The sequence below is a fragment of the Ovis aries genome, chromosome 1 (genome assembly GCF_016772045.2).
Source record: "Ovis aries strain OAR_USU_Benz2616 breed Rambouillet chromosome 1, ARS-UI_Ramb_v3.0, whole genome shotgun sequence".
In the NCBI taxonomy this organism is placed as follows: Eukaryota; Metazoa; Chordata; class Mammalia; order Artiodactyla; family Bovidae; genus Ovis; species Ovis aries.
In genome coordinates, this window is record NC_056054.1 from 78475098 (window position 1) to 78501561 (window position 26464).

The 26464-nt window shown below is 38.5% G+C and overlaps 1 long non-coding RNA gene across 1 annotated transcript; it reads left to right on the top strand.

Annotated features, from left to right (window-relative positions):
• Positions 1-10387: 10387 nt before the first annotated feature.
• On the top strand, positions 10388-26175 carry LOC132658040 (uncharacterized). Its single transcript, XR_009597005.1, has 2 exons — positions 10388-17907; positions 21032-26175. It is a non-coding gene; the product is annotated as an uncharacterized LOC132658040 (long non-coding RNA).
• Positions 26176-26464: the final 289 nt, after the last annotated feature.

Sequence of the window (26464 nt, forward strand, 5' to 3'; positions counted from 1 at the left end):
TGAAGCTATCACTGGCACCAGGTCTTTTGGTTCTATTGTTAAAAGTCTCTGGAATACCCTCTTCTCTGTCCTCAGCAGTGCCATATGACCAGCCTTTATAGCCATTTCCCTATGCTCATCTAGGAAAACTTCTAACTGATCTGATTGCCTCCTGCCTGCTCTCTACACTACTGCTATAGTTACCTTTTTAAATGCAGCACTGATACTTTCACTCTTTTGCTTAGAAACATCTCAACAGTTCATAGCTCACCAGAATGGGTTACCAATGTGACCAGATATTGATCACAACAGCCTTTGGGGTACTAATGAACCTGAGTTCATTACCTCATTCAAGCAGCTTCTTCTGCTGACTCCAGTGTACTATTCAAATATCAGCATTTTTCAGTTGAGCCTCTACTTAAAAGGTTTGGAAGCACTGCATTAAAACAAGTATTCTGTCTCTGAACACATGAGAACATGAGTCCAAGTTTGCTAGATCTCTTACTTGTTTCTAGAGACGCTGGAAACCCAGTTTTTGGTGCTGTGGTGAGAAGGAGCATGGTTCATGTCCTGTGTGGTATGCCTATAGAGGATAAAGCAAACTATCATGGGGACCTCCCTGGAAGTCCAGTGGTTATGACTTCATCTTCAAGTGCAGGGAGTGTGGGTTTGATCCCTGGTTAGAGAGCTAAGACCTCACATGCCTCATGGCCAAAAAATCAAAATATAAAAACTTAGTAACACTTTCCAGGTGGTGCTAGTGGTAAAGAACCTGCCTGTCAATACATAAGAGACACAGATTTGATCCTTGGGTCTGGAAGATTCCCTGAAGGAGGAACTGGCAACCCACTCCAGTATTCTTGCCTGGAAAATCCATGGACAGAGAGCTCCTGGTGGGCTACAGTCCATGGGGTCGCAAAAGAGTCGGCATAGTCATACACACACACCCAGAGTGAGAGAAGGTATTTGCAAATCATATGTCTGATAAGGGATTAATATACAGAATACATAAAGGACTTCTACAACTCCTACAACCAACAACAAGAACAACAAACAAGCCGATTTTAAAATGGGAAAAGGACTTGAATAGACATTTTCCCAAAGATAGCAACTGAACAACAATAACAAACATAAATGGCCAATAGGCACGTGAAAATATGCTCAACATCATGAGTCATTAGTGAAACAGATTAAAATCATATATATAAGATACCACTTCACACCCATTAGGGTAGTTATTATTAAAACAAACGAGTAGAAAATAATGGGTGTTGGCAAAAATGTAGAGAAATTGAAACCCTGTGCATTGCTGGTGGGAATGCAATATGGTAAAACTATATGGTGGTTCCTCAAAAAATTAAACATAGAATTATCATGATTCATTAATTCCAAATTTTAGAGAGATATCCCAAAGAACTGAAAGTAAGCATTAGAACAAATATTTGTACACTTAGTTCTTAGCAGCATTGTTCACAATAGCCTCTCTCTCTCTCTCTTTATATATATATATATATATTTATATTTATATTTATATATTTATATTTATATATTTATATATATACAGGATGGAGATAGATAGTGGTGATGGTTGCACAATTAATGTGAATGTACTTGCTGCCACTAAACTGTGTATCTTAAGATGGTAAATTTTATGTTATGTATCATCACTGTCTGGTCCCCAAGTTGTGTCTAACTCTTTGCGACCCCATGGACTGTAGTTCCTCTATTAGTTCCTCTATTTTACCACAATTTTTTAAAAAGCAAATCATTCATTGTTTCAATCTTTATTTCTGGTTTACATAGGCGTTTTGGTCAGGCTCCTTTTTGTCTTTACCCTAGTTTTTCTTAAATCAATTGTTCTACTCTATACATATATGTACACACATAAGAATGTGTGTGTGTGATGGAGAAGGCGTTGCAATGGCTCGCTCGAAGATTGAAATGGGAAAGGCAAGTTAATGTTGATATTCCTATCCGCAATCTAAAAAAACTTGTCTTTAGAGAATCTTGTTGCTCCAAAGATGTTTTGTTCTAGCTCTAGATGTTATATATATATATGCATATTTATATATATATAATTATACTGAACATTTTTTCTAAAGTTTATTGGCCAGTTGCATTAGTTCTTTTTTAAACCTTTGTTTTTACCGAGTTATAATCGACAGATAACATTGTATTAGTTTCAGGGTTACAGTATGATGATATATATTGAATGCATATAATGCATATATTACGAAATGACCACAACAATAAGTATAGTTAATACCCATCACCACACACTGTTACGACTTTTAAAAAATCTTGTGATGAGGACTTTTATGATCTACTGTCTTAGCAACTTTCAAATATGCAATACAGTCACCATACAACAATATGGTCACCAAGCAGCACTATATCCCCATGACTTATTTATTATGTAATTGGAAATTTATGCCTTTTGACACTCTTCACCCATTGTGCCCACTGCTACCCACTGCCTCTGGAAACCACTAATCACCTGCTGTTTGCATCTATGAGCTTGGTCTTTTTATTTGTTTGGTTGGTTTGGCTTGGTCTACATGTAAGTGATATCAAATGGAATTTCCCTTCAATAGCTTATTTTACTTAGCATAATACGCTCAAGGTCCATTTATGTTGTCACAAATGGCAGAATTTCCTTCCTTTAATAGCTGAATTATATTCTATTGTCTCTGTGTGTGTATACATTTTATCCCACATTTTCTTTATCCATTTATCCACTGATGGAAACTTAAGATTATTATCTTATCTTGCCTATTATAAATAATGCTGTAGTGAACACGGGGGTACATATATCTTTTTGACCTAATATTTTCACTTTGTTTTCTTCAAATAAAGACCCAGAACTGAAATTGCTGGATTATACGGTGGTTATGTTTTAAAGTTTTTGAGGAACCCTCATACCGTTTATACCGTTTTCTGTAGTGGCTGCACCAATTTACTTTCCTACCAATAGTGTATAAGGGTTTCTTTTTCTCTACATCCTCTCCAACACTTTTGGCTTCTTATCTTTTTTGATAAGAGCCAGTCTAACAAGGGTAAGGTGATATATCTCACTGTGGTTTTGATTTGCATTTTCCTGCTGATTACTGGTATTGAGCATTTTTTTCAGAAACCTGTTGACTATCTGTGTCTGCTTTGGAACAATGTCTATTCAGATTGTCTGTCCATTTTTTTTAATGGGTTGTTTCTTTGCTATTGAATTGTATGCTTTATATATTTTGACTACTAACTCCTTATCAGATATATGCTTTGCATATATTTTCTCTCATTCAGTAGCCTTTTCATTTTGTTGATAGTTTTCTTTGCTGTGCAGAAGCTTCTTAGTTTGATATAATCCCACTTATTTAGTTTTGCTTTTGTTGCCTTGCTTTTGAGTCAGATTTTTAAAAAATTTATCACCAACGTTGATGTCAAGGATCTTACTGCTTTTATTCTAGATGTTTTAAAATATTGGTGTCATGTGGCAATTCTCTTGGTATGGACATTTTCTATCAGAATTTTAATCAGACAAAAAGCAATGCTTCTCTTTTCAGAATATGAGAAGAAAAAAGCCATGATGTCCACCTCTCTTTTCCAATCATATTGCCATCACCCTACTTAAGTCCCATATAAACTCATATCTAAACTATTACGTTAGCTTCCTGTTTATACTTTTAACTCATTTTGTTCAGTGTACACCATATTGATTTTCTAAAATAGGACATTTTCTCAGTAGGTGACTTTACTTCCTATTTCACAAAGACTATATCAAGCATGAATGCTCTTAGTTCCTGCCCTCCCCCTCCCCACCTTCTACAAACACAACTGCATGGGCTATACCTTGCCTCTTTTCTCTGTTACAAACCTTGATTCTAATCCAGCCACTTGTGCTCTGGATCTCATACTCTCCCATCTCCTCTGGGACCTGGATCCATCTGCTGCCTCTTTTCTGTCCTGTACCTTTAACCTTTTCCTCTCCTTTAGCTCTTTACCTTTAACTTATAACCAGACTCAACTCTATCTCAGCATAAAAAAAACAAAGTGTATTTCTCAAGCTGCCACCCTGCATTTCTCCTCCTCACCCCCAAGCTTCATGAAAGCCTGTGCTCTACCTGCTTTGTTCACACCTTTCCCCAATGTATCTCTATGAAACTGCTCTATAAACATTACCTGTGGTTGCTTAGGAACTGAATCCAGTAGGCAGCTTTCATTATTATTTTTTTTAATCTTATCTGACCTAACAGAAGCAGAAGATATTAAGAAGAGGTGGCAAGAATACATGGAAGAACTGTACAAAAAAGATCTTCGCGACCCAGGTAATCATGATGATGTGATCACTAGTCTAGAGCCAGACATCTTGGAATGTGAAGTCAAGTGGACCTTAGAAAGCATCACTATGAACAAAGCTAGTGGAGGTGATGGAATTCTAGTTGAGCTGTTTCAAATCCTGAAAGATGATGCTGTGAAAGTGCTGCACTCAATATGCCAGCAAATTTGGAAAACTCAGTAGTGGCCACAGGACTGGAAAAGGTCAGTTTTCATTCCAATCCCAAAGAAAGGCAATGCCAAAGAATGCTCAAACTACCACACAATTACACTCATCTCACATGCTAGTAAAGTAATGCGCAAAATTCTCCAAGCCAGGCTTCAGCAATAGGTGAACCGTGAACTCCCTGATGTTCAAGCTGGTTTTAGAAACAGCAGAGGAACCAGAAATCAAATTGCCAACATCGCTGGATCATGGAAAAAGCAAGAGAGTTCCAGAAAAACATCTATTTCTGCTTTATTGACCATGCCAAAGCCTTTGACTGTGTGGATCACAAGAAACTGTGGAAAATTCTGAGAGAGATGGGAATACCAGACCACCTAACCTGCCTCTTGAGAAATCTGTATGCAGGTCAGGAAGCAACAGTTAGAACTGGACATGAAACAACAGACTGGTTCCAAATAGGAAAAAGAGTACGTCAAGGCTGTATATTGTCACCCTGCTTATTTCACTTCTATGCAGAGTACATCATGAGAAACGCTGGACTGGAAGAAACACAAGCTGGAATCAAGATTGCCAGGAGAAATATCAATAACCTCAGATATGCAGATGACACCACCCTTATGGCAGAAAGTGAAGAGGAGCTCAAAAGCCTCTTGATGAAAGTGAAAGAGGAGAGCAAAAAAGTTGGCTTAAAGCTCAACATTCAGAAAACGAAGATCATGGCATCCAGTCCCATCACTCCATGGCAAATAGATGGGGAAACTGTGGAAACAGTGTCAGACTTTATTTTGGGGGGCACCAAAATCACTGCAGATGGTGATTGCAGCCATGAAATTAAAAGATGCTTACTCCTTGGAAGAAAAGTTATGACCAACCTAGATAGTATATTCAAAAGCAGAGACATTACTTTGCCAACTAAAGTCCATCTAGTCAAGGCTATGATTTTCCCTGTGGTCATGTACGGATGTGAGAGTTGGACTGTGAAGAAGGCTGAGTGCCGAAGAATTGATGCTTTTGAACTGTGGTGTTGGAGAAGACTCTTGAGAGTCCCTTGGACTGCAAGGAGATCCAACCAGTCCATTCTGAAGGAGATCAGCCCTGGGATTTCTTTTGGAAGGAATGATGCTAAAGCTGAAGCTCCAGTACTTTGGCCACCTCATGCAAAGAGTTGACTCATTGGAAAAGACTCTGATGCTGGGAGGGATTGGGGGCAGGAGGAGAAGGGGACAGCAGAGGATGAGATGGTTGGATGGCATCACTGACTCGATGGACGTGAGTCTGAGTGAACTCCGGGAGATGGTGATGGACAGGGAGGCCTGGCATGATGCGATTCATGGGGTTGCAAAGAGTCGGACACGACTGAGCGACTGAACTACTACTACTACTACTACTATCTGTCTTCAGCTTTGTCTTCAGTTTGGGCTAAAATCTTTCTTTGTGTAATCATTCTTGTAACTCTATAATCATTCCTTCTGACTCTTCCTCTGCCTACACTCAGCTACTGGTGTATCCCACTGATCAGTTCTTTGTGGTCCCTTCTCCGCTGATGGTCTTCAGGCTGATGCCATCACCATAAGCTGAAAACTCCAAAATTCTCTTTTTCCAGCTTTTTCCTGTTTGCTGAACTCAGTTGCATATAACCCAGCATTTCCACTGAACATGTCTACTTGGATGTGCAGCATATTTTATTATGAATGAGGGAAGTCACTCAGTCATGTCCGACTCTTTGCGACCCCATGGACTGTAGCCTACCAGGCTTCTCTGTCCATGGGATTCTCCAGGCAAGAATACTGGAGTGGGTTACCATTTCTTTCTCCAGGGGATCTTTCCGACCCAGGGTTCAAACCCGGGTCTCCCATGTTGGAGGCAGACGCTTTAATCTCTGAGCCACCAGGGAAGCCCATATTTTATTATAATACCCTATTTTCCATATCTTGGTAAATAGCACTGCGATCCATCAATTGTCCATATCAGAAACATGGAGAAGATTCTGTTCTTGTCTAAATACCTAATCCAATTAGGCATGATGTCCTGTGCGTTTTACTAAAGTATGTCTATAAGCTTAGTTTTCTTATTCACCTTATTTAACTAATAGTTCTTTAGCTACTCACTAAAGTTAGATGACAACATATTGACAGTCAAAGAAAAATATTATTTCTTGTTCTTAAACTGTCATAGTGAGTTCCAAATCTTCTGTAAAAAACATCTAGAAATTTAGGCCAAAACTGTAGTTTATGAAAAATTAAAATATAACAATATGATCACACCCTTCACACAATAACGCTTGTTATTTTAGATAGTAGCTATCACCCAAAAAAGAAAATAACAAGTGTTGGCAAAGATGAAGAGAAACTGGAAACATTGTACAGTATTGGTGGATACATGAAATACAACTATGGAAAACTTTATGGAAGTTCCTCAAAAAAATTAAATAGAGAATTACCTTCAGTTCAGTTCAGTCGCTCAGTCGTGTCCGACTCTTTGCGACCCCATGAATCGCAGCACGCCAGGCCTCCCTGTCCATCACCAACTCCCGGAGTTCACTCAGACTCAAGTCCATCAAGTCGGTGATTCCATCCAGGCATCTCATCCTCTGTTGTCCCCTTCTCCTCCTGCCCCCAATCCCTCCCAGCATCAGAGTCTTTTCCAATGAGTTAACTCTTCGCATGAGGTGGCCAAAGTACTGGAGCTTCAGCTTCAGCATCATTCCTTCCAAAGAAATCCCAGGGCTGATCTCCTTCAGAATGGACTGGTTGGATCTCCTTGCAGTCCAAGGGACTCTCAAGAGTCTTCTCCAACACCACAGTTCAAAAGCATCAATTCTTTGGCGTTCAGCCTTCTTCACAGTCCAACTCTCACATCCATACATGACCACTGGAAAACCATAGCCTTGACTAGATGGACCTTAGTTGGCAAAGTAATGACCCAGCAATTCCACTTCTAAGTGCATATACAAAAGAATTGAAAGCAGGGACTAGAACAAATATTTGTACACCCATGTTGATGGAGTATTTGCCACAATAGCCAAAAAGTGGAAACAACCTAATATCTATTGACAGATGAACAGATGGAATATCACTCAGACTTAAAAGTGAGTGAAATTCTGATATACAGTACAGTGTTGAAGACATTATGATAAGTCAGATAAGCCAGACACAAAAGGACAAATTATATGATTCCACTTATATGAGGTATGTGGAATAGTCCAATTCAGACAGAGAGTAGAATGGTGCTTGTGGGCTGGAAAGCTATTTTTTAATGGATATAGAGTTTCAATTTAAGATCATGAAAAAGCTCTGAAGATGTATAATGTAATGGTTGCACGATAATATGAATGTACTTAATGCTGCTGAACCATACACTTAAAAACAGTTAAATGGTTAAATATTGTTGTACGTATTTTATTACTGTTGTATTCAGCTCAGGCTGCTATAACAAAAATACCACAGGATGATTGGTTTAGACAAAAGATATTTATTTCTCACAGTTCTGGAAACTAAGATGTTTAAGATTAAGGTGGCAGCAAATTCGGTGTCTGTTGAAGTCCTACTTTCAGGCCTGTAGATGGTGGCGTTCTTGCTGTATGGCCACATGGCTGAAACATCATCTCTTTCTCTTTTTATAAAAGACCCTAATCCCATTCACGAGGGCTTCAGCCTCATGACCTGATTACCTTCACAAAGCCCCATCTCCAAATACTACCACAGTGGGAATTTAGGTTTCAACATACATGAATTTTATAAATTTTAGGAAACACAAACATTCAGTCCCATAGAAGCCATTTAAAATTAGAATATATTTATCAGATTGTTTAAAACCATCCTTCTTGATACATCTTTCTTTAGACTTCCAGAAGTATAGACTTTTTCCTTAACAATCCAGGGTGTGAGAACTAACTGAAGAGAGTTAGTTCCTGCCAGAAGGGTATGAGGGAATGGTTCTGAGAGACAATCAGAGATGTCAAAGTGCGCTCTGAAACTCCTGGGTGCAAAGAAATAGAAAACTGGCGGCTCTAGCGGTAAAGAACCCGCCTGCCAGTGCAGAAGATGTAAGAGACACAGGTTTGATCCCTGGCTCGAGAAGATCCCCTGGAGGAGGGCACGGCCACCCACTCCAGTATTCTTGCCTGGAGAATCCCAAGGGCAGATGAGCCTGGTGGGCTACCATCCATCGGGTTGCAAAGAGTCCGACAGGACTGAAGCGACTTAGCGCGTGCATGCACAGCTGTGAAGGACATTCTGCTGCTGGCTCTGATCCCTCAGTGACTGCAAAGATGCCTTCCTCAGTCCTCTACTTGCATCCCTCCAGAGTGTGTTTCCCAGCTTGAACAAGACCCTTCCTACTTCTGTTAAAGCAAACAACGCACTCCAAGACAAAATAGAACTAAGCGGAAAAAAGAAAAAGTTTAAAAATAACAAGCATTTTTGCAGTCATTATGAAGCAATCTAAAAGCTGAATAAAAGAGAAAAGCAACTCAAAATTAAAACAAAGACCTTGGGAGCTCTAATGTGAAAATATGTGTATCATTGTTAAGTGCCAAAGTAAATACAGCATGCAAACCCCAAACTGCTTATCTGTGTGGTTTCCATAGTGTCAATATATATGCAAAGTTGGTCTGGCTGCACTGAGAGCCTTTAAAGGTCATGGAAGTAAAAACAAAAGTCAGACTCTCTCTGAGAACATTTGGCAAGCAAGTGTCAAGTTTCCTCCACACTTTCTCAGTTCTAGAGAAATGAGCAAGAGGTGGAAGTAATGTTCTCCAGGTGGAAGTAATGTTCTCCCCTTCCTCCCCTGCCCCCTTCCACTCTCCTTCAGTTTCAATCCCCCATGAATTACAGGAAACGAAATTCAAATTTACAGTGAAAGAGTACCCAAGGAAAGAGACCTGTTCCTTTTAATAAATATTTTCATATTTAATTACATCATAGTTAAAATGAGAAGTGCTTTAAAAACTGACCTGCTTTGGGGGAAAAAATAAGATCTTCTTCCAAAGGCTCTTTCCTTGTCAAGTCAAAATAGCTTCAGGTAAGTGACTAACAGGAATACCTGCTATAGCCACACAGCATCAGGATGACGGGAATGGATAGCACATCACCCAGTTTTCACTGGTTGTGCTACAGTTTTTGAGCATAGATTAGGAGGCTCCTGAAATATTAAGCGGACAAATTATATCAGTTATAAAAGCTACACTCAGTGGGATGGTTTTGCTTATTATTTTAGAAGTTTAACAGCAGATATATACTGGGATGGTTTTTGGTTTTGTTTGTTCTTTTAGTGGAAAGGAATGGAAATTTAGTAGTGAGCTAATTCTACAAGCATTTCTTGAATGATTACTATATGCTGGGCACTCTGCTGGGCACAGTTGTGAGTTGTTTGAAACTCACATCTGTTGAGTAACTCCCCTAAGGTCTCACTACTAATTAACAACAGAACAAGTCCATGCTTTGAGTTCCTATTGTATGTTACTTCTCAATTCCTTTTGTTAAAAGGGCAAGGTTCTGCATTGTGCTTCCCTGTATCTTCTTACTCCTTCGCATCTGATTCTCGGCCCCTGTGCCCTAGAATAGTGCCCATCTCATCAGTCCTCTCCTGTGGAACAAAACAGTCAATAGGTCTTAATGCATGTGCGCTCATTCACTTCAGTCGTGTCCGACTCTTTGTAACCCTATGGTCTGTAGCCTGCCAGGCTCCACTGTCCATGGGATTCTCGAGACAAGAATCCTGGAATGGGTTGCCAATTCCTTCTCCAGGGGATCTTCCCATCCCAGGGATCAAACCCATTTCTCCTGCATCTCCTGCACTGTGGGTGGATTCTTGACCCACTGAGCTGTGTGGGAAGCCCATAGGCCTTAATGCTGCTGCTGCTGCTAAGTCGCTTCAGTCATGTCCGACTCTGTGTGACCCCATAGACGGCAGCCCACCAGGCTCCCCAGTCCCTGGGATTCTCCAGGCAAGAACACTGGAGTGGGTTGCCATTTCCTTCTCCAACGCGTGAAAGTGAAGTCGCTCAGTCGTGTCCGACTCTTAGCGACCCCATGGACTGCAGCCCACCAGGCTCCTCTGTCCATGGGATTTTCCAGGCAAGAGTACTGGAGTGGGGTGCCATTGCCTCCTCAGCTGACTCCAAATTCCATGTACGTGTTACTGCTGCTATAGGGACCACTACTGCTGCAGTTAATACTGCTGCTTCTATTACTGTGTTCTGTGTGTGTGCTCAGTTGCTCAATCATGTCCAACTCTTTGCAGCTCCATGGACTGTAGCCTGCTAGGCTCCTCTGTCTGTGGAATTTTCCAGTCAAGAATACTGGAACAAGTTGCCATTCCCTACCCTAGGGGATCTTCCTGACCCAGGGATTGAACCCACATCTCCTGCTTTGACAGGCGGATTCTTTACTTCTGAGCCACCTTTATTACTATGCTATTAACAATAGCAATGATAATTGATAATCTTCATTGACTCCTTACTATGTAACTGGAACTCTGCTAAGAGCATTGTAAGCCTTCTTTCATTTAATACTTTCAGTGGTGGTTGAATGTATATGCTCTTGAACAGGCTGTTAGATCCAACCTCCTGTTCATTAGCTGTGTGACCAAGGGCTAGTTATTTAATGTTCCTGACTCTTAATTTCCTTATCTATGAAACAGAAATAATAAAAGTATCTATCTAGGAGAGTTGTTGAGAAAATGAGGTAATATAATTTAGAGAAGTAGCTATGAGACAGTAAGTTCTGTTCCAAGATGGCAGAGTAGAAAGACATGCATTCATCTTCTCCTGCAAGAATATGTGATATGTATTGACTACAAGTCATTATTATTAACACAAATGTAATTTCGCCTATCTGTAAAATTCCTGCCATGTTCATACAGCCAGTTATGAGTCCTTTTTACTTTGGTCTCCCATATTTTTATTCCAGTTCCCTGCCTGGAACTGAAACCTGTTTTGAAACCAGTCCAGTTGGCTGGATCTCTGACAGCCTGTTCTCTATTCCTGGAAACTGGATCTTGTCTCCTATGTCATCAGCTTCTGGATGGGATGCTACATATCACTCCCTGCCAGTGGAGCAACTTGATTTTTTATATTTTTGCTATCTTATTCCAGGCAGATTAGGCCCCATTAACTTTGTCTTTGACTGAGGTCCAGTTCAACATGCTCCTTCATAAACGCCAATTTGAAGTGCTGAACGGTTTTCCCACCTTGCTCAATCCTGCTTCTTGCCCTTCTTCTACAAGCTGACTTTGAAATCAGTATACCTGGAGGTCAAACTCATCTAAGATGTAGTTATAAAGGACCCAAAGATGAAAATACATAGTCCTGCCCTAAATGAACTTGTGCTGTGCTTAGTCACTCAGTCATGTCTGACTCTTTGGGACCCTATGGATTGTAGCCTGCCAGGCTTCTCTGTCCATGGGGATTATCCAGGCAAGAATACTGGAGTGTGTTGCCATGCCCACCTCCAGGGGATCTTCCCAACCCAGGGACTGAACCCATGTCTCCTGCCTTGCAGGCAGATTCTTTACTGTCTAAGCCAGCAGGGAAGTCCATGAATACTGGACTGAGTAGCCTATCCCTTCTCCAGGGGATCTTCTTGATCCAGGAATTGATCTTCTTGATCCACTCCAGTACTCTTGCCTGGAAAATCCCATGGACAGAGAAGCCTGGTAGGCTGCAGTCCATGGGGTAGCTAAGAGTTGGACATGACTGAGCGACTTCACTTTCACTTTCATGCATTGGGGAAGGAAATGGCAACCCACTCCAGTGTTCTTGCCTGGAGAATCCCAGGGACGGGGGAGCCTGGTGGGCTGCCATCTATGGGGTCTCGCAGTCGGACACGACTGAAGTGACTTAGCAGCAGCAGCAGCAGGGTTAAAAGAAAATATGGGATCAGTAGAGATTTTCTTTCTGATCATATTTTTCTAGACAAACCTCTCTCACCACAACTTCACCCTCCCCTAACACATACAGCACCTTAATATGATAAAAATTATTTTGCCTTCAGGGTTAGCATTTAATCTAGAATTTCCCTTCCACCAACTCTGAAAGAAAAACAAAATTTTAAAATGTTGATAAATCCTTTCATTCCACAATTAGAGATAAGGAGCTTACACACAAGTACCTGAATCAGTTTTAGCTATAAATGAGGATATCACACTCTTTTTTGTTTTGATAGAGGAGGAGAGTTGGAGAGCAGAAAGGCAACGTGGGTCTTCAGAAGGGGACAGAGCAGCCTGGAGGCAGGCAAGATGACTTTATCCAATTATACAATTTATTCACAGTTCTGCGCTGTTCATCTTCATCTGATAACAAGCAAAGAAAAGCTGGGCATAGCAGTCCTGTGGGACCAGACACAGACAAATTATAATGGAAACTGTGATCAGATAATAAGCTTAAGCAAAGATCTAATCCATGATGGAATATTTATAAAAAGCAGAAAGAATTCCATATGGAATATCAACTGTATTAAACAAGGCAATTATAATCTGATGCTGGATAGTATGGAACTGAATGAATATTATAGTTCAGATTTTGTCACAGCAAATGTTGTTTCAAAAAAATCCTTTATAGAAGAAAATCTAAACCCGCTCTTGGAATGATAGGCCATTTAGTTAACATCATATTCGTTATACTTTATTAGCATGGATAGTTATTACATGGATAGTGATAGAGCTGTTATTTGAACTCAAATTCAACATTTCTAACTACTAACCTGAACTATACCCAGTACCTTCTGTTAAGAATCACTGTACTACAATGATCTATTTTGCTGAAAAATAAATATTATCACACCTCTATCTTTCAAAATTTTCAGTTAAAAAATTTAGCATAGCATTCCAAGCTCTTTATAATCCACTTTGAACCTCAATATTGACCCCAGTTATTTCATTTTAGTGTCCCATCACATTTGCTTACATTCAGTAGACATGCATTGAGCTAGTCCTGTATTAGGTAAAAACAATATAAGGACCCTCCAGAGTAATGACAGAATAACTAGGAAGAAATTGCCACAGAAGAGGTTCCATATGAGTTGAACCTTAAGTATGGGTAGTAGTCCAGTGGGAGAATGAGGTAAGGACTCTTAAGGCAGACACAATATGGGTACCCTAGACATGCTTGGCATTTCCCTATTACATTGCCTTTTAAAACAAAAATGGAACCTTGGTACTTGGACAGCATAAGGTTGTAGAAAGAAACTAGACTGGAGAACAGGAGAGGTGAACTAACCATATTGGACTAGCCACTTCAACGCCTTGCTTTCTGTCTTTTCATCTATAGATTAAGAGGGTTTACCTAATACCTATTAAAGCCTGCTTCAAGCTGTAATGAACATCATTCTGTGGTTGAGGAACAATATCTATTCCATTATCGTATGTACAAATGCATGGAGGAAAAACTATTACAAGAGTCATGGTTAACATCTCGGGCTCTGCTGCTCACTTTTTTATGATCAAGAACAAGATTCTTGACTACCTGATGCTTTGATTTCCTTAGCTGATCATGTAAGGTTGTTGGAAGGGTTGAGTCATAATGTAATACTTTATATTAATGAATATAAAGTACATTGCCTGGCATATATCAAGAGTCCAGTGTTAACTATTTGATAGAATTATATGTGCATTCATGTCTGTTTGTATGTACACACACATATATATAATACCTGCACTTATATGGGTAGAAATTTCACATAATATTCAAAATATGTGGACTTTGAAAATGTAATGAAACAATAAAAATCTGATTTGTATTCTTAAGTAGAAGCAATTATTTCTTTTTTCAAATGACTGGACTTTTAATATAACTTTTACTTTAGTTTTAAAAAGTGAAGAAATTGCATCATTCAATCTGTTCTTTCACTTTCTTATAACTTGGAGAAGTTTATTTTATTTATAATAATTTACTTTCTAGATGGAAATACCTGTCCAACTATTTATATAACTCTGTATATAAATGACTGATACATATTCATTCAACAGGGTAAATATAAATAATAGCTGTCATGTGTAAAATTCCTGTGTGCCAGGCAATTTTAAGAGTTTTACTCAAATTGTCTCATGTATCCTCATGACAGTTCTAAGAAGGAGAAATCATTTTTCCTACTTTACAAATGAAGAAAACAAAATGGAGAGAATTCAAGACACTCCGCAGATTATATGACTAGTAAATGCAGAGCCAATTCCATCCTAAGCCTTGCCTTTCCAGCCATGCTTCTCTTCCTTCCTTGCTTTGTGAGAGCTTGAAACTGTCTTGAGATCAACTCTTGATCACTAGTTACCAAATATGGCTAGTGATTAAATCTTCTAGGGACCCAAATGTCCATAAACAAAATGTGGTATATCCATACAATGAAATACTGTTTGGCCATAAAAAGGAAGGAAGTACTAATACATGCAACAATTTGGTTGGACCTTGAAAACATTATGTTAAGGGAAAGAAACCAGTCATACAAGATCACAAATTGTATGATTCCATTTGTATGAAAGTCCAGAACAGGGAAATGTATAGAGTCAGAAATGGTGTGGATGGCAGGACAGTTGGAGACTAGCTAAAGAGTTTCCTTAGAAATGGTAAAAGTGAGGATCCTCTATGATCCACCTCCCAGAATTCTGGAAATAAAAGCAAAAATAAACAAATGGGATCTAATTAAAATTAAAAGCTTCTGCACAACAAAGGAAAATATAAGCAAGGTGAAAAGACAGCCTTCTGAATGGGAGAAAATAATAGCAAATGAAGCAACTGACAAACAACTCATCTCAAAAATATACAAGCAACTTCTGCAGCTCAACTCCAGAAAAATAAACGACCCAATCAAAAAATGGGCCAAAGAACTAAATAGACATTTCTCCAAAGAAGACATACGGATGGCTAACAAACACATGAAAAGATGCTCAACATCACTCATTATTAGAGAAATGCAAATCAAAACCACAATGAGGTACCACTTCACACCAGTCAGAATGGCTGCGATCCAAAAATCTGCAAGCAATAAATGCTGGCGAGGGTGTGGAGAAAAGGGAACCCTCCTACACTGTTGGTGGGAATGCAAACTAGTACAGCCACTATGGAAAACAGTGTGGAGATTCCTTAAAAAATTGCAAATAGAACTACCTTATGACCCAGCAATCCCACTTCTGGGCATACACACCGAGGAAACCAGAATTGAAAGAGACACATGTACCCCAATGTTCATCGCAGCACTGTTTATAATAGCCAGGACATGGAAACAACCTAGATGTCCATCAGCAGATGAATGGATAAGAAAGTAGTGGTACATATACACAATGGAGTATTACTCAGCCGTTAAAAGAATTCATTTGAATCAGTTCTGATGAGATGGATGAAACTGGAGCCGATTATACTGAGTGAAGTAAGCCAGAAAGAAAAACACCAATACAGTATACTAACACATATATATGGAATTTAGGAAGATGGCAATGACGACCCTGTATGCAAGACAGGGAAAGAGACACAGATGTGTATAACGGACTTTTGGACTCAGAGGGAGAGGGAGAGGGTGGGATGATTTGGGAGAATGACATTCTAACATGTATACTATCATGTGAATTGAATCACCAGTATATGTCTGACGCAGGATGCAGCATGCTTGGGGCTGGTGCATGGGGATGACCCAGAAAGATGTTATGGGGAGGGAGGTGGGAGGGGGGTTCATGTTTGGGAATGCATGTAAGAATTAAAGATTTTGAAATTTAAAAAATAAAAAAACTAAACATAAAAAAAAATAAAAAAAAAATAAAAAAAAGAAATGGTAAAAGTGGTCTAAGGTTGACAGTGATGATGGCCACATCTATCTGTGAACATGCTAAAAACCACTGAAATGTATTCTTTAAGTAGGTGAATTCTATGTTAGGTACGTTATATCTCAATGAAACTGCTTTTAAAAAAGGTCCTCTGGGGAACTTTTAATACACTTCTCAGGTTCTACCTCACCCTACCTCCAGAACCCCCATCTCTAAGATTCCAGTTTGATAAATTTAGATTGGTTCTCTGTTTTTATAATGTAGTCACTAGGTCATGTCTGACTCTTTGTGACCACATGGACTGAAGCCCGCCAGGCTACTTTGTCCATGGGATTTTCCAGGCAAGAATATTGGAGTGGATTGGCATTTCCTTCTCCAGGTTCCGGTCAACTGTGTGTCTCTTGCACACATCTCCTGCATTGCAGGCAGATTCTTAACCACTGAGCCTTTATAATGATAGGCTAGTTAAATGACCAGAAAATACATTTAAGGAATGGACACTAAACTGAAAGGGATGAAATACAAGAACTTCTAAACAATGTTTAACCATATTTCATGATTATATATATGTAACTACTTGCATTTATTGGGGGATTTCTATTCAAATTGGACCTCTGAAAAGACTACATCTTATTAGTCTAAAGTTACAAATGCATTTCAGTTTCTTGAGAATGTGTTAGGCTTTTGCTGACTAAGCAGCATTACCTCTTAGTAGAGGTCCAATGCTATAATTTGATCCCTCTGGCAAATTAAATACAATTATGCAAATTACCAGGATTTGGGCATTATCTAATTAGTACAATACATATGCACTAGATAATAATTTCCCTGGCTGAAAGCTAGATTGTCTTATTTCATGTTTGAAATATGATTTAGAAAAACATTCTACTATGTAAGTAAGATTTCATTATCTTATATATACTATTTGCTCAGCTCTGTAATGGACATGTTTAGAAAAATAAAGCCAAAATTGGAATCTTCAAGTGATGATGTATTTTGTCAGAAATTCATAATTACCAAACAGGATATTCCATGAAACTAGAAAGAAAATTCAAGTGGAAATGATTGCTTTTCACTAATAAAGTATAACTGTAACACTGCTATAACTTTTCTCTTTATATAACTACGATCAGTGTCAAGTATGATTTAATGGAGATAATTCTGTTCATTTAAACGTAAAAGTTTAGGAGTTTAAAACTGACCTGAATTAAATTCATACCAATAAATTCCAGTCACACACTTTCTGAATGGTATTTATAATCATGAGATTGAGTGCACTCTTTTTTAAATATGTGAACCCTATTAGCATTAATCAGTATTACATGTATGCACTGAGCAGAAATCAGGAAAGATATTTTTTAGAGCTCCTTACTGAGGAAACTAAAGAAATTATCCCTCTTATGTAGAGAAAAAAGAAGCTTTCTTTTTCTTTCTTCCTACAAAAGTGAATTTCATATGTAAGAGAAGTACTGACTAATAGCATTGGATATTGGCCTTTTATATAAAGGAAATTAATGTCCGGGTGTACCAAGGCCTCCAGTGTGCTATTGTCATTTCCAAGTGTGTGAACACAGCCTTCACTCATTTATTCTTAGCTTTTCCAGGAGACTGCCAACAAGCACAGCCAGCTCTCAAGCTGTATTGCGCAAAGATTTGCAGCCCACAAAGATCGGGAGTTTTTTTCAAAGGTAACGTCAAGGTCATAAAAGCCCCTAAACAGCTGTTAGGGAGTAACAACGCTTAAGAAAACAGTGGCCTGTGTTAGCTCTTTGTTCTGTTAGCAGAGAAATGCTCAGTTTGGTGGATAAAGAGGAGAAAAAAGTCCTGTTAATTCTACCTTTCTTAATCTACTTATAAACTCGTAGTGACAAGTATATTCCTGAGAAATAAAGCTGCACAAGCAGTGTTTGTGTTGTGAGTATATGTGAAGGCATAATGAATAAGCATATTTCTAAGTGATGTTACCAGCTATTTTCATTATGCCAGGAGCTTCCCCTCCATGGACCACAGAACCTTGTGATGGGGAGGGAGGCACCGAGTCAGGGCAAAGCAGCAGAAGTGGGGTGGGCAATAATCCAGATGGACCTGTAGATTTTCTTAATTGAGTATTATTAAAAATGCAAGAACTGAAATGTGACAGGAGAGGGCCCTCAAACATTTTACTCTAGAAACAAAAGTAAATCATCTCATAATTTGGATCTGCTTCAAAAATAATATGGGTGGAACAAGTAGGTGTGTTACAGATGAAACAAGATTGGTCATGTGTTGAGCATTGTTGAAGCTTCATGATGAATACATAGAGATTCAGTCTAGCCTTCTTTTTAACTTGGTGGCTTTTGAAATTTTCCCTTATGATAAGCTTATATATTATTATATTCAAAAAGGCTAGGAACCACTGTGTTATGTTAAATTGTCAAGTGAGCTTAAAAAATATTTCACTAGATACTCAAGCAGTCAAGCTGTTGAAAACAAACATTAAAATGGTTTTCTAAAGACTATATAAAAGATATTGTTAATCACTTGTTTACTATAGGGATGCCCAGATCTACTGTTTGTAAACTTAACCTAATCTTTATCTCTCAGCAAAAGTTAAACAGGGAAAACACAGCATGTATCCTCCTATAATGAGTTACAGGATATATCAATTGAGAGAAATCTAAAAAATTTTTAAATGCATTTTTCACTGTTTGTTGTTAAGCCCTTTTTTCCCTCTCTTCCTCCCTCTCTCTTTCTCTCTCTGTTTCACTCGGATGCAGCTATATTTACCCAAAATTTGGAGATAATGACCTATTTCAAAATTTAAGTGGCAACACAAATTAGAATGCGTCCTTTTGGTCTGTACAATCCGTCTTCAGCAACTGTTCTACTTTTCTTTAGCCTTGGCAAGCTATTCAGAACAACATTTCCTTCTTTTCATTCTGATGCTGGGTGATTGTTTGCTGCTGATACGACATTGGCTTTTCCCATAATTTAGCTAAGAGTGTTTTACACTAGGGAGTTTCAGTGTGTTTAGATTGTAAAGCTTTTTCTGAACACTTTTCTAGCAGAACTCTATGTTCTAATAGCTCCAGCAAACTTGTTTTAACTACTTTTTCCCCTGGATTTTTGTTAAAAGTTAATTCCAGTTTAACTTTAATGGTTTACTGTCACTCTGCCCTGAGATAAATTAAAAAATGCAAAGAGATGGTCATTTCCTGTTTTATGCATTGTTGTTCCTGTGTATAATGTTGGCCTATTTTATTTAGGTATATGAGGGTAAGCAACTTCCTGATTAGTCCTTAGGAACAACTCCTGGAAAACTAATGTAATCCTACATGTCAGCCACATGTGTTATGCTGGATTGGGTCAAGGCTTATGTGATCATGTGTATACATGTGCCTTTAATTATATAAGAGAATTATCACTTATCATAGTGTGGCTTAATGTTATTATATTACAGCAGCTTCCCAAATTCTTATTTCTTCCCTGCTATGCATGATGAGCTGGCAAATAGGTTTTAAGATGTAGTTGTAGAAGAACTAGGCAGCCTATAGTAGGAGGTGTTGGCTGAGGCACAAATAGTTATTTCAGAAGATTATGTTTGCTTTAGTAATACATTGCTGTGATGCTGTACTCTCAGGATATGATTTTCTGCCTTCTACAGAAGATTTTAGAAATAACTGCATTTCCAATACAAATATTAGACTAATGCTGTGTTCCTGTAGCATAATGGTCCTTAAACTTTCCTATTCGCATGCAGCCTAATAGAATTTTTTTATCTTTTTATTTTGTATTGGAGTATAGTTGATTTAACAATGTTGTGATAGCTTCAGGTGTACAACAAAGTGATTCAATTATATATATATATATATATATATGCATGTATCTATTTTTCAGATTCTTTTCCCATTTAGGCAGCCCAAAAGAATTTTGCAAAAGTATGTGTCCCTCTTGCACATTGTTACAGCTGAAAATTTTTATTGTAAGTGCAAATAATTACAGAAGATATAATTTCTCTCAGGGAAATATTTTACTTAAACATTAGAATGTTGTATTCTTTTTTAATAGAAATTAATGTGATCTAAATACCATAGCAATTTAATATTCCTAGCATCCATTTAAAAAGTAAATATTTATGCTTTCAAGTATTGACATCATTTTTTCCCTTAAATGTATGTTTCCATTCCAGCTCATCCATAAGATGTTATTTTAGTATATGTTTATGCTTAAATATCTTTTATTAATATTTTGACAAAAATATTTATATAAATTGAACTTTAAAATTTTGAAAATTTCCCATGAACGTGAGGTCCAAACATCTCTGCTATAAGTTACCAATATAATTGCTATTAGTATACAGTTGATTTTTAAAAGTTACATAATTTGACTTAACAGTAAGTATAATTTTATTAGAAATGCATCTTAATGAGATAAGTGTGAGGTGAATTAGGCTTTAAAACCTTTTTAAAATTTTGCTTACTGTTGATTTTGTTTGGGGGATTTTGTTTTGCTTTATAATTAGTTTCTGTATCTATTGATGAATAGTTATCGTTTTTGCTGGAGTAAGATAGGTTCAGCATCAATAAAATTTCTAGATTTTATTTTTAGAGACACATTTCCTTAGAAGCCTGAGGCATATACCTAAGTAGACAGCTCTGCAAAGAGGGATTTTTGTTTTTTTAATTGAAAATTTACTTCACCTCTTTTCATTGCTTCTGAGTCATATGCCCTAAATTGCTCTGTATTTTGTTGGAAAATAATTTGGAAATTTATCAGGGAAAAACGTAATGAAGATTCATACTTGACCATTATTTCCCACTGCTTTTCTTCTAGGACCTCTTAAGTGAGAAACTGAGATCTCAAAAAGTTCACCAAGACCTCCAGGATCCATCATCTTCTTCATCCTGAGAGCAGCTCCTGTTACTGCTGCTTCTCTGACCAGCTAGTCAGGAGGTGGTCAGCAGACAACATACCCAAAGACTGGCTCCTCCAGTTGGAGAAATGACCTTACTTCTAGGTGACTCAGGGAGTGAAGGTCACCTTACTTCTAGGTGACTCAGGGAGTGAAGGTCAAGCCCCAGATGAGCTGTTTCTACAGTGGAAGCCCATTAAAGTCTTATCTTCATCTGTAAACTGTGAATACTATTTGTATCTACTTGATTCAAGGTTCAGTTGAAATGACACATGTGAAACTTCTTCCCGAGAACCATCTTAGCAAATGTATAAAATGCTGCATAAATATTAGTTGTTCCGTATGGAGGATATTTGAACCTCATCAGTCCCAACCCTCTGGTCTCCTTATCAAGTAAACTGGGTCTGCTGAGAGAGCATGAATATTAAGAAACGTACAAAAATGCAGCCCGCCCATTTGGACCTACTGCTGCCTCTTGTTCTCTAACCACTGGAAAGATCTCGTTAATCCACTGAGACCCTTCTTTAATGGGCATTTGGACACTGACAGGTACTTACTTCTCTCAGGAGTCTCTCCTTAGATAGCCTTTAATGATTTCCCTCATATTCCACTCATTGTATAGTGTTAGGCAAGAGGCACTCCTATCTTCTTCCTTGCTCTCTTACAGGCTGGGCTGATCCCAGACAACTGCTCAGTGGAAGGCTGATGGGACCATTATGTACCCTATCAGATATACAATGAAGAAGAGAATTTAAGTAAATAAACCTGTTTGGTAAATACAGTAGACAAGACTTCCCTGGTGGTACAGTGGATAGGAATCCCTTGCCAGTGCAGGGGACTCAGGTTTGATCCCTGGGTCAGCAAGATCCCCTGGAGAAGGAAATGGCAACCTGCTCCAGCAGTCTTGCCTGGGAAATCCCATGGACAGAGGACCCTGGGGCACTACAGTTCATGGGGTTGCAAAAGAGTTAGACACGACGTAGCGACTAAACAACAAAAACAGCTCCAAATTAACCGGTACAAATGCTCAATTAATATTTGTTGATAAGACCACTAAACACCCTTGCTTTCCTCAAATCTTTGCACATTTGAGTTTGTCTGGGTTCTGAAGTTCATCTCAATATATTTTCTCTGAATACAAGGAAGCACATTGTGAGGTCATTTGAAACTGAGAACTTGTCAACTTTTTCTTTTTCTTTACATCCATAGACTTCCTAGAACAACTACTTCAAAAATCTATAGATAGTTTCTTTTACTTAAAAATTTTATTGTGACAAAATATAAATCACATTAAATTTGCCACTTTAACCATTTTTAAGTGCACAATTCAGTGGTATTAACTATATTTGCAATGTTGTGTCACTTTTTTTGTCGTCTGAATAGAATTCCTAATGTGTTTATGACAGAGACGGATGAAGTGTTAGCTAAGAAACAATTGTACTGAGCTTAAAAAACATTTCATAATCACAAAATACTTACCAGAGGACACAAATATATACAACATATGAAATGAGTAGGTCCTGAGTCCCATCCTGTGGAGTTAGGAAAGCCCCGTAACTGTTTTGCAATGTGCAGCATCAGATCTTCGTTGGAACAGGATTGTCTTATGTCAGGCCAACAAAAACTTGGCATTGATGCATAATTAATGAACTGGGAAATGGATTAATGAGATTTCTCTCTAATTAATGTTTCCCCAATATCTGTCATGAAAGCAAAGCTGCATTAATTAGTATAGTGGGTGTTTGTGTGTGTGTGTGTATGTGTGATTGTTTGTGGATGTTGTGTGTCTGTGGTTATAGTCTGACATATTTCATTTGCAGTGTTTTTCCTTCCTGACTCTTATTCTCCTTCCTCATTTGCGCACCCTCATCACTCCTTTTGTTTATCTCAGGACTGCCACTATGTTTTTGTATGTGGATAGGGGGAAGGAGAGACAGATTGAACAATTCCATTTTTAGATGGATGTCAGCATACATGAATTCATCAATATTTCATAATCTAGGTGATGAAAGCCCCTCCTTTTCTTAGAGCAAAGAGGACATTATGCTCTGTGTGTGCAGCTTAACTACCATTAATGTTAATTAAATCATGCAGGCAAAGCCCCTTTCTTGAGTTGATAACATGCTCTAGTGTACATCATCGTCAATTGTAAGTCAACTCTTAATCATCTTGGGTAGCAGGAGAGATAAATCCTCCTGCTGAGCAAAAGCACCTCATGCAGGGATTATTGGCCAACATTAGGATCTGAACTTAAAATTGTAATTCTTTCTTTTCCTTCGAATTTCTACTATTGTTAGTTAAGTCAAAAATTCCCCCAGGAGATGAACAAATACAACTGTGTGTGTGTTTATGAGCAGTGCGTGCGGTGCAGGGAGAAAGCAGCGATAAAGGCACATTGACGGCTAAGAGGAAGAATATGTTTTTATTCATGTTTTAGGGCTACAAAAGTATTTAATTCATTTTTCAAAATCTTGTATTTGAATAATATGTCTTTGCAGATATGAAAAATCGTCCATGTGTTCTGATAGTATAATGAAATAGCCACTGCTGAAAAATTTACTCCTTACATGGGTAAATATTTCTTCACGCCAACAGATATTTATGAAATGTCTTATGTGCCAGGTTGTGACTTGCTACAAAGATAATTAAGACTAAGTTTTGCTATCAAGGATCTCCCTGATTAGTGGGAGAGATTGACACATAAACAGATACTTAAAACACTTGAGCAAGCAGTTCAGTTCACTAGAGCTTAAATTCAAGCTAGAGAATGATGAAAGGCACGGCTGGAAAGCTAGGCGAAGGCCGAATAGAAAGCCTTGAATTCCACATTGTGCTAGACAGGACAAGAACTGATGTCACAACAATGGTTTGAAATGCTGGAAGTGGTGTTCTCACTCTCAGATCAGTTTAGCGAAAGCCATGGCTCTATCCAGGGCACTGAGGTTTCCTCAAGCATCTGCGCCATCTGTCAACAGACTGGAGAAGAGTTAGGCCTGGGCCCACCTTGGGGTGATGCATTCACTTCTCCCCATGGTGATTACATGCCCCAGTTTATGCCTGAATTCCTAGGATAGCAATTAATAGTGTCCTCTTGCACTCTCAATAGTGTCTTGATTGGGGCAATACATTGTGTGATCACCCTAATGTCTTCCACTTCCATGGGCCAGAATTCAATCACATCGTCACACCTAACCTCAAGGGAGGCTGGTAAATCTATGTCAACAAGGGAAAAAGGCAATGAATTTTGGTGAACGCAAGGCACTCCCTGATGGCCATGTAAAAGCGCTAAAGAGTTAGCCTCTATATCCATTGCCTTTTAAACGTTTCCTCCTAAATACTGATATGTCTTTGAAACCTTCTTTCTTATCTTAAAAATTCACTTGAAGTTTGCATCCTGCTCCATCATAGATTTGCTTTTTTCCTTTTAATTAATTAATCAATTTTGGGCTGTACTGGATCTTCACTGCCGTGCTCTGGCTTGCGTTGGCTGCAAGCAGCGGGGGCGCCTCTCTGTCGTGGTGCACAGGTATTGCATTGCGGTGGCCTCTCCTGTTGCAGAGCGTAGGCTCCAGGGGCATGGGCTTCAGTAGCTGCAGCACTCCGACTCAGCAGTTGTGGCACATGGGCTCAGCTGGTCTGTGGCTTGTGGGATCTTCCTGGACCAGGAATCGAACGCATGTCTCCTGCATTGACAGGTAGATTGTTATCCACTACATCACCGGGGAAGCCTCCCATGTTTCTCCTAAAATAAGGTTAATGTGCTTTCTTTCTTCAAAAATATTCACAGATAAATAATGCTCCAGGGATATTTGCCATAGTTGTTATTTTATTGACTCGTAGAAGAGCCATACACCACTGAGACACACACCACTGAACAGTCTTAGACAGAATGACCTGGACAGATCTTCATTTCAAAAAGAACGCTCTGACACTTCTGTTAGTGTAGATTCCCAGTGGCAGATCAGAGAGACCAATCCAGGCTTTTACAGTTATCTGGGTAAAAGATGATAAGCCATGTGACTTAGGTTAGTGCTAGTAGGAACTGTAGGAGATTAATTCAGCAGGACTGAACCAATAAAGAATTTGACTATGTAAAATTAAATGCTTCAGTAAAAACATAATAAAATTGTGAAGCAAGGGGCAAACTGGGGAAAACATTTGTGACACCTGAATGATATGAAAGATAAGAGGGTTGATATTCCTAATATTCAAAGTGGTCTTATGACTCAATAAGACAAAAAACTTTCTAATAGAAAAAATGGATGCAGCAATTTATCAAAGAATATAATTGCCCTACAAAATGTTAAAACTTCACCAACGACCAAAAAGTAGAAATAAAAAGACAAGAACTACTTTTCGTTACCAGATTAGTAAAGAAATTCTCATAATAGCACATACATATGTGCAAGGTTGGGCTCCCCCAGGGGCTCAGTGGTAAAGAATTCGCCTGCAATGAAGGAGACAAAGGCGGCGCAGATTTGATCCCTGGGTGGAGAAGATCCCCTGGAGGAGGAAATGGCAACCCACTCCAGTATTCTTGCCTGGAGAATCTTGTGGACAGAGGAGCCTGATGGGCTGTAGTCCATGGGGTCTCGAAAGAGTTGGATACAACTGAAGCAACTACACACACACAACATGTACAGGTATTAGTATCAGTGCTGTCCTAACTGTTAACATTGAAAAAGTATTTCCTTCAATGAAAGATTTGTTAAATAAATTATGACATATTCCTATCAGTGGAAATTATACAACCATTAAAATATGAAAAAAATATTGTGCATATCTATGTTTATTGAAATAGAAAGACTTCTGTGATCTGTGAAGTAAAAACAGAATGTTTCTCAACTCCTTGTATAACATGCCTCACTTTCTATAAAATCGTCTGTATGTGTGTTCAGGAATGTGCATGTGGTATATATAGATATATCTATAAGGCTGTCCCACAAAATATTAAAACAGTGCTTATTTCTAGGTAGTAGGGTAGGAGATGATTTTTAGTTTTTTTCTCTTTTTATATCATTTTTAAATTTAAAAATAAATATTATTGTTTTATAAGTGAATAAAACTTTATTCTTTTGGGGGGAAGAAATAGCTGGTATTTTATCCCTTGTAGTAAAAAACGAAGATGGCTTGATAATGAGTTGCAGATAGAGAGTGAAGGAGAAGTCTTGGTTAAGGAAGGACGTCCAGCTTTCTCATTCCTGTCATTCTCTGATAGTGGATGAAAGGCAACCTCCTCTTAGTTACCTTTGTTCCCCATTGTCATTCCTTCTTCTGTGTAACTTCTCAGCGCAGATTCTGCCCCTCCTCACTCTGTATGCTGGTCACATTGTTAACCCTTCCAAAGTCGTTTG